Source organism: Manis javanica, chromosome 6 (assembly GCF_040802235.1).
Source record: "Manis javanica isolate MJ-LG chromosome 6, MJ_LKY, whole genome shotgun sequence".
NCBI classification, from domain to species: domain Eukaryota; kingdom Metazoa; phylum Chordata; class Mammalia; order Pholidota; family Manidae; genus Manis; species Manis javanica.
The window spans coordinates 77,715,253-77,725,582 of NC_133161.1; the positions used below are offsets into that span (position 1 = coordinate 77,715,253).

At 35.1% G+C, this 10,330-nt stretch overlaps 1 non-coding gene across 1 annotated transcript; it reads right to left on the bottom strand.

The window, feature by feature from the left end:
* Positions 1 to 9,989: 9,989 nt before the first annotated feature.
* Positions 9,990 to 10,096, bottom strand: LOC118973018 (U6 spliceosomal RNA). The gene has a single exon (XR_005062223.2). It is a non-coding gene; the product is annotated as a U6 spliceosomal RNA (small nuclear RNA).
* Positions 10,097 to 10,330: the final 234 nt, after the last annotated feature.

A 10,330-nucleotide genomic window follows, 5' to 3' on the forward strand; every position in this document is an offset into this window, starting at 1 on the left:
ACCACCCCAGCGCACAGGTGGGGAAAAGAGAAATGGAGCCAGAAGGAAGGAGAAGGTCAGGACTGCTAATTAGCTACCCTTGGAGATCTACTATGGGAGCACAACCCCACATACATGGTGCTCTGGAGATTACCTGGGTTGGGAAGCAAAGACAGACAGAATACTCAGAGAGTCTGAGATTCCAGTCACTTGTGAAGAACTGGTATCCACAACCAGCAGATCTGGGAAAAAAGAAAAATAAGCACTTTGAAAGACTTCCCAATGGTGAGAGTCCTGCTAAAGGGGCAAGGATTACATAGAGTTTGCTGCTCAGGAGAAAGGAGAAGTGGACAAAATCATCCCAGCACACTTAGCCAAGAAGATTGGGAACTTTAAGAAATTTCAGATGCTCCATCCCCCAGGCTTGTAATGCAGGGCCAAGGCCCCCCACTGCAATATGCAGCCTGCTGCTACTTCCTCCTCACAGGCAAGGTTATGCACAACTGTTGCCCTCACCATAGTGCCTGGAGAGCTGGAGGGCAGCCGTGCCTATGGCAGCTACAGGGGCATAATGCAGAGGCTCCTCCCAGTGTGCTTGGCCAATTAGCTCTGGCAGTGGAGGCAGGCATGGCAGCTGGGAAGCAGGAAAGAGATCTTTCCTCCAGGCAGGTGCTGATGGCATATGCCTGTGACTTCCACCATCACTCCATGTGCTGGGCAGCTCCAGAAAGCAGAGCATCTGGACACTAGAGGGCGCTGCCTACACAAAAGAATTATTGCATAGGAATCACTAGAAATATGAAATGGCAAAAGAATTTTGTACAAACAAGGATCTGACAAAAAACAGAAAGAGGGAAATGAAACTGAAATCATCAATCTTCTTGGAAAAGGTTTCAAATAAAATCATAAACATGCTCACAAAGCTACAGAAAAATATTCAAGATCTCAGGGAGGACTTCAAGAAAGAGATAGAAACTTTGAAAAGTACAGTATCTGAAATGAAACACAAAATGGAGGGATTTAAAAGCAGATTAGATGAGGTAGAGAAGATAGTAAATGGAATAGAAATTAGAGAAGAACAGGAATACAAAGAAGTTGAGGCACAGAGAGAAAAAAGGATCTCTAGGAATGAAAGACTAATAAGAGAACAGTGTGAACAATCCAAATGGAAAAATACTCACATTATAGGGGTACCAGAAGAAGAAGAGAGAGAAAAAGGATAGAAAGTTGCTTTGAGGAAATAATTGCTGAAAACTTCCCCAACATGTGAAGGAAATAGTCTCTTAGATCAGAGAAGTGCAGAGATCTCCCAACACAAGGTACCCAAGGAAGATAACACCAAGACATACAATATTTAAAATGGCAAAGATCAAGGACAAGGACAGAGTATTAAAAGCAGCCAGAGAAAGAAAAATGATCACATAGAAAGAAAAGCCCATCAGGCTATAGGTAGACTTCTCAGCAGAACCCTTACAAGCCAGAAGGGAGTGGCATGCTATATTTAATGCAATAAAACAGAAGGGCTCTCAAACCAAGAATACTTTACCCAGCAAGGTTATCATTTAAATTTGAAGCAGGGATTAAACAATTTCCAGATGAGCAAAAGTTGAGGAAATTAACCTCCCACCAACTGTCTCTACTGTACATTTTAAAGGGACTACTACATATGGAAGTGCTCCTAAGGCTAAATAGCTGTTGTCACCAAAGAAAATAAAACCACAGTAAAGAAAGTAGACCAATTAATTACTAAGCAAATGCAAAATTAAATCACCTAACTGCATCAGTACAGAATATGATACCTAATATAATAGAAAGGAGGAGGAAAGAAAAAAGGGAGAAAAAGAAGAACCTTTAGATTTTGTTTGATATACTGTAATAAGCAAGTTAAGTTAGACTGTTAGATAGTAAAGAAGCTGCCCTTGAACCTTTAGTAACCACAAATCCAAAGCCTGCAATGGCAATAAGTACATATCTATCAATAATCCCTTTAAATGTAAATGGACTGAATGCACCAATCAAAAGACATAGAGTCACTGAATGGATAAAAAAGCAAGACCCCTCTGTATGCTGCCTACAAGAGTCTCACTTCAATTGCAAACACATACAGAGGCTAAAAGTGAAGAGATGGAAAAAGATATTTCATGCAAATAATAGGGAGAAAAAAGCAGAAGTTGAAGTACTTGTATCACACAAAATAGGCTTCAAAACAAAGAAAGTAACAAGAGACAAAGAAGGACATTACATAATGATAAAGGGGTCAGTCCAACAAGAGGATATAACCATTATAAATAACTATGCAGCCCATATAGGAGCACCTAAATATGTGAAACAAATACTAACTGAATTAATGGGAGAAATAGAATGGAAAGCATTCTCACTTTAGGACACTTCAACACAACACTCACTCCAAAGGACAGATCAACCAGACAGAAAATAAGTAAGGAGACAGAAGCACTGAAAAACACATTAGAATGGATGGACCTAACAGACATGTACAGAACATCCACCCAAAAGCAGCATTCTTCTCAACTGAATGTGGAACATTTTCAAGACTAGATCACATACTAAGCCACAGAAAGAGCCTCAGGAAATTCAGGATTGAAATTGTGACAACCAGCTTCACAGACCACAAAGGTATGAAACTAGAAATAAATTATGCAAAAAAAAATAGTTCACAAACACATGGAGGCTTAACAACATGCTCCTAAATAATCAATGGATCAATGACCAAATAAAAAAAGAGATGAAGCAATACATGAAGACAAATGAAAACAACAACTCAACACCCCAAAACCTGTGGGATGCAGTGAAGGTAGTTCTAAGGGGAAAGTATTTAGCAATACAGGCTTACCTCAAGGAAGAAGAACAATCCCAAATGAACAGTCTAAACTCATAACTAATGAAACAAGAAAAAGAAGAACAAATGAGGCCCAAAGTTGGTAGAAGGAGGGACATAATAATAATCAGAGCAGAAATAACTAAAATTGAGAAGAATAAAACAATATAAAGAATCAATGAAACCAGGAGCTGGATCTATAAACAAAATAGATAAACCCCTAACCAGGCTTATGAAGAAAAAAGAGTGTACATACATAAACAGAATGAGAAAGGAGAAAGGAAAATCATTACAGACACTACAGAAATACAAAGAATTATTAGAGATACTATGAAAAATTATATGCTAACAAACTGGATAACCTAGAAGAAATGGACAACTTCCTAGAAAAATACAACCTTCCAAGAATGACCCAGGAAGAAATAGAAAATGTGAACACACCAACTACCAGCAATAAAATTGAACTGATAATCAAAACTACCCAAGAACAAAACCCCCAGATGAGATGACTTCACCACTGAATTTTTATCTAAAATTTACTGAAAACCTAACACCTATCCTCCTTAAAGTTTTCCAAAAAATAGAAGAGGATAGAATGCTACCAAATTCATTCCACAAGGCCAGCATCACTCTAATACCAAACCAGGCCAAGACACCACAAAAAAAGAAAATTACAGACCAATATCCCTGATGAACATAGATGCAAAAATACTCAACAAAATATTAGGAAACCGAATTCTAAAATACATCAAAAAGATCATCTATCATTACCAAGTGGGATTTATTCCAGGGATGCAAGGATGGTACAATATTCAGAAATCCATCAACATCATAGAGCAAATCAACAAAAAAAAAGGACAAAAACCACATGATCATCTCAATAGTTGTTGAAAAAGCATGTGACAAAATTCAACATCCATTCATGATAAAAACTGTCAACAAAATGGGTATAGAGGGCAAGTACCTCAACATAATATAGGCCACATATAATTATCCACAGCCAACATCACACTTAACAGCAAAAAGATGAGAGTTTTCCTTTAAGATCAGGAACAAGACAAGGATGCCCATTCTCCCCACTTTTACTCAACATAGTTCTGGAGTTCCTAGCCACAGCAATCAGACAACACAATGAAATAAAAGGCATCCAGATTGGTAAGGAAGAAGTCAAACTTTCACTGTTTGCAGATGACATGATATTGTACATGAAAAAGACCTAAAGAATACACCAAAAAATCTACTAGTATAACTGAATTCAGCAAAGTTGCTACAAAATTATCACAGAGGAATCTGTTGCATTCCTATATTCTAATGAACTAGGACAAAGATAAATCAATAAAATAATTCCATTTACAACTGCATCAAAAAGAATAAAATACCTAGGAATAAACCTAACCAAAAATGCATAATTTTATAGTTATTTCATAGTGATAGTAACAATAGCTACATTTTACAAAGTTGTTCTAAATGTTTTACATGCACATTCTCAATTAACCATGAATAATGTCTTAAGGAAGTACACATTATATTTCCATGTCCTTTTTGCATGCAAGAAAACAGGCTGAGAAGTCAGGTCACACCACTAGTATTTGTGGGATCTTAAATTTAAACCCTCACAATCAAGCTCTAGTAGAATTGTACTCTTAATCACACTGTTTTGCTGTCTTCCTATTGTTCTTGTACATATATTACACGCCAAGAACTGTTCGCAGTCCATTACATGCATTAATTCAATCAATCCTTCCTCAAGCATATTAATTAGGTACCACTATAATACTCATTTTATGTATGAGCAAACAGGCCCTGAGAATTGCTTAATTTGTTCAAGTATGCCTCTTAAAGCAAGGGGAACATCAATGACCTTTATAAATAGAAGAAAACTTATCTACCTAGCCTAATGCCCCACCCCTTGATGACCGACAGCTGGTCAGATGCAGTAATACTAAGAGGTGAAGACAGAATACCTAACTTCCGGTCTAGCACTTTCTCAGCTCTTATTCAATACATAACACACACCAACTGGGCTAAGCTCACCAGGAAGTATGCTGCTGGCCTCATCTTCCTAATGTGCACAATAAAACTTTGAATCTCAATGGTGACCTATGGTGACCAATTGGTCAGACTTCCAGCTACAAAAAATCGGAATTGTTTTTACACAGTTATCAGGATTTGGTAAAGACAAAAAAAAATCCTTAAAAACAAGGAAGTATACAATTTATTATATAGGTAAGGTAATGAAAATATAGTACACTGTGCTTCTGCTAATAAATTTCATTCAAACTATTTCATTCAAAATTGGGGAAATCTTAATGTAGTTGTAGGCTGAAGGCCTTTCTGCCCACTGTTCTTCATGTCCCAGATCGTTCACAGACTCGTTGAGTTACCTTAGAATGGTCATTTCTGCACACCAGTTCTTTTATTACTAATTGGATAGAAAAAGATGTTGTAATCTGACATTTTTCAATGTTTACACCACAGCTTCCGTAGAGTGATTAATTATCAATTAATTTAGAAGACATTATTTTCCTCCAACAAATTCAGTAAGAACTTCACCCTAAAGTGCCTCTCTGTGCAGCAGCATGGTTTGACATTATTTTCACTTCCCTGTGCAGTCAGGGTCTTTCTCATTACAATTGTATTGGTTTTATTGGGAGAGATACTGAGGTCATGTCAGCCATGAGAGAAAGTAAGGCAGCTGAAATGAACACCCATGGTACAGTTAACTAGAATACATAGATAAAGCCTGTATTAAGGAATGCTAATTTTTTTTTACAACTGAGAATTTTTAATTAAAAAAAGAAATTATGGACTATAAAATGTATGTAAAACATTTTCAACTAATTAAATGCAGTCAAATATAGCATAAATATGTGCACACATATGGATGAGCTATTCACTTGATGAGTTTGGAAACTAATAATTATGTAACATGAAACATTTTAACCAAAAGCTAACTTTCACTCATTTTAAAAGTAAAGTTACTTTAACTGCTAACTATGTCTTAGGATCCAGTTTGCAGAACCTGACAGCAGATGGGCCTGGAATGTTAAATTTGATAAGTTCAGGGTTCACGAGGTAATCATCAGAAGAAAGTGTAAATCTCTGTCGGGTACACCAACTTACAAAGTCTTCAGAAGAAATCTATGGTGGGTTCTAAATAGGAAAATCACATAACTTGCACACCAAAGCATGGGAAGTTTAGTTTCTGCAAAATAATCTTAGTTCAAGATCAAGCATCAACTACATAGGAAAACATGTCTCATGTATGTAACCTAAAGGGAACTAGGGAAGTGAGTGTTGTGTTGTGAGCCTCTACTAGTTTTCACTTTTAAACCTCCATTTTCCTTTTCTCTTGCTCAAATTATTTACTAGAGTTGGCTCTACATAGGGGTTGAACTGGACACTTCTACGATTGGAACCATTTCTTCAGCAATCGGAATATCAAATTGTTTCACAACAATATGTTGAATTATGGTAAGAAATCCAAAAAAAAAGTCAAATGACTTTTTATATTGGGTCTTCCTAGTACTTTGCTCTTCTTTATTTTTTACCAATGTCTTAAAAGTCTAAATAAAATGGATATGAAAATATTTCTTGTTTTGAGATATGACCTAGTTTTCTTTTCAATGTCAAAAGTTTTCAGCATTCCTCTTTTTTCCCCTTCTTTTCTCTTTACTACTTGAATTTTTCTTTTGCATTATTGCTTTAGTCCTAGTGAAAGTATGTGTGCATGTGTGTATGTGTGGAGTTTGGAGAAAGAGACAGAGGTTCAGAGGAAATAGTATTTTAACATGTTCTTCATGGGTTTCTTATACAGCTGGTTTAAAAACTACTGCCCTAGATTTCCAGTGCAGTATTCTTTTTCACCCCATGGTGAATTTAGCTAAATTTAGTAAACATGCTTTTGAATCTGTTATTGATCAAGTATTTTGTTATGTGCTCTTTGTACATATATGAGTACGATGATCTTTGTCTTCAAGGAACTCACATTTAATATACTATTTTAAACCATTATGTGTTATCACATTGACAGCTCTAGACTCTAAACAATACCACTGCATGCTTTCCATCCACATAAGAAATCCACCACTGAGAAGTAATTTCAAAACAAACCTTTTGTGATCTCAGATACATTTCAAGATTTTGAACCAAGTATGTCAACAGCGCATTTTGACATGTTTTTATGGATCTCAGATGTGAAATTCTGTTGTATGCATTTATGCCTCCTAACTGCTCATCTTATCTCTATAGTTAATAAGATTTGAAAGGCTGAGATCAGGACTGTATTCCCAGTTCCCAGAGGCATCACAACTGCTTTATTTCAAATCCTAGTTTAGAAAAGTGGGTTGCAGAAATGTTCTTCAGTTTTAAAATTTCAGGGAAAATGGTAATAGAAAACTTCATAACTTCTTTTGAATGAAATTGATTTTGAAATGTAAATAACTATTTCAATGATGTGTCTGACACGGTATTGTCAAAATACCATCAAAAGGTTTATACTGCATTTCCCAATCTTGCTGTTCTTAAGAAGCCTGGATAAGCATCAGCTATTATTCATTAATCAATATAAAATTCAAGGTGTTAAAAAATTTTAATTAAGAAATAAATCAGATGGGTCCAAAGTTTAGGGCTGATACCTTTTCAAATGTGAAAACTCAGAGTTTTTAATGTATTCTTGAAGTAAAAAATAGTTTTCATCCTAAATTCTTCATTTTTACTTCTTTCATTTAATGTACTTTCTTTTCAGACCCTGCATTGTGTCTTGTCATCTGACATTATGAAAAGCAAGCTGTATCTTTTTCCACAATCCTAAATACCACTACAGTCTTTGGTTCTTGTGAAATTCCAGGGAAATTTCTAACTCACCTCAGACATGACATGTACCATAAACAGGATTTGGGCCTTACTTCTTTATATAAAGAGTATGGCCCATTTGGCAATGCCAAGTTGTGGCCTTGTTGCTGCCAAAGCAATCATTCAAAGAAGCCATGAATAAGGGTATTAGAAGGAACTGCCCATATATCAGACTAAAAGAAAGTAATGAATGTCTGAAATCTCCCAGTGGACAGAGAACCATTCTTAAATTATTCTGGCTGCCTTTGCAGACACATGGAATGCTCTTCCCTTGCTTTGCTGTCATTGGGGTCTCTAGCTTTCACCTAGAAGACCAGCTGCAGTGACATATTCAACTCACTTGAGAAAACACATCTAAAGCATTGGCTTTTCATTAAAGTTCAATTTATCTCATTAACTTTCTCTTGAAAATTTTAGACACTTAAATAGTGCCAAGTTCAATCCTTATTTCTAGTTATTATTAAATCAAGTAATTGGTTTAATAATGACTCAATTTTCTAAGCACAAAGAGGAGGATCACTGTATACTGCAGATTGTGGATGAAACATGTAGAAGAAGGAAGATCTACTACTCCTACGGAAGTAGTGATATAATAATAGTAGTTAACATACGACTGTCCCTGTGGAGTCACTGTATTTTGTATTTTATTTGGACTCTATTATTTAATTGTTAAAACAACCTATGCGTAGGTGTTATTATTAGTCTCAGTTTAATAATTGAAGACATTGAGGCTTGGACAATTTATGGACCTTGAACAAGTTTACAGAGCTAGAAAATGAATGTATTAGAGGTAAAAGAAACACATCATATTGAAAATCCACATACATTAACCAAATTAATCTACATACAAGCCCTCAGAGAATAATTTTGTGCCCATATTTGTTACGTTCAAATCATCATCAGGTTAAATACACACCATTGGATTCTGATTTAAACCTGGGTCTGACTCCAAAGACTGTGATCTTGCCATTAACCTTATATTTAATTAGGTATATTTCTCAGTGGGAAGAGTGAGAAAATTAGGAGAAGAGGAAGGAGGAAAGAAAGCTACTTAGGAAGAACTAAAACATTTTCAGATTCACTTTACACCATGCATCAAGTACATTAACAGTGCTTCCACAACACCATAGTTATGACATCATTGAAACTCAATGATCACTTTTCATTTTCTGTCTCATCCATCCTTCTGATCTTTCATCACTAAGTACAGTAATGACAGAACATTCCAATGCCACTCTGACACTTATTTCATCTTTAAGGAAAAATCTGCAGGATTGTTCCCCCACAGAAACAAAAGGAATATTCACATAATATTTTTATTCACATAGCTTCTTATATTCTCATTTTGCCTAAAAATGAACACAAATCCTATTCACCAGAAAATCACACCAAAAAGAAAATTGTTGAGTTAGACGGTAGGACAGGTAAAGACAGAACATTATACTTCTCATTGTCTCTATTTCTAGCCAAATCTTAACTATTAGCTCTCAGTATACTGGTTTCACACTCATCTTATATAATCTTCATGGATATCTATTAAAAGCTTTGCAGTGTAAAGAAGTGATCTTTATTTACAAATATTTGAGACTGTTTTTGTAATCAGAATCATGAAATATGTTTTAACTAATGAAACTAATTTTCAACATATTTAGAAAATGAATAGCTGTATATTATTTCACATGAAAATGTGTTAAAATCCTTAAAGAGAGAAAATAGAGCCAAGAGAGAAACCCTCTTACTGGGCTTCTTTACCATTTTTACCCATTGCTATCAGTTCATTTGGTCACACTATTAGTATGCTTTCTTTTTTTTTTTCCACTTAGACATGAGGACTGTTCTTTTTTGTTTATTACTTCTCAATTTTTCCATGCATATGAAATATTTTTATTCTCTTATGGCATTATTTTTTTACAAGTCAATATATCATGAATAACTTTCCATACCAAATAATTATATGACTTTCACTTATTTCTCATAGAAGCATTTATGTTTAACAGAAGAATGAAACAAAGGAATGAAAACATCTTTTTTTATTTAATAAAAAATATCAGATGGCATAACACATGATTATTAAACAAAAAGATGTCCCCTAAGGTTGTCAGAGAAAAAAGAAAATAATATAAAATTCCACAATTCTAGAATCGCATCTTTGCTGTATGTACTTTCAGGGTTTTTTTAAATTTATTTTTTTATCATATCATGTGCATATAAATACACTTCCATGTAAAAGTGGGACTATAATATATACTATTTTCTTTCCAGACTGTTTAAATATTTGATCATATATTAACAGTGAATATACTTAAAATTAAAAATTTGAGTATATCTACAATGCTTCATGAATTTGCATGTCATCCTTGTGCAGGGGCCATGCTAATTTACTCTGTATTGTTCCAATTTTAGTATATGTGCTGCCGAAGCGAGCACAGTATGCTTTCTTAAAACAATGATTTATTCACCTCCAGGCAACAAGCACAGTGACACATATTACATGAAAACAAAACCCCCAAGGTGCTAAAATTTAAGCCGCAAGTCTACTTTGTCAAGGACAGATGATCCACTTGGGAACGGAAAATTTGGCAGAATCAGGTTGCAATACTTTAAGGGTTGTCATATTGGTTAAGTCCTGTCTTTCTTAGAAAGGCAGTTCAACTGCATCAC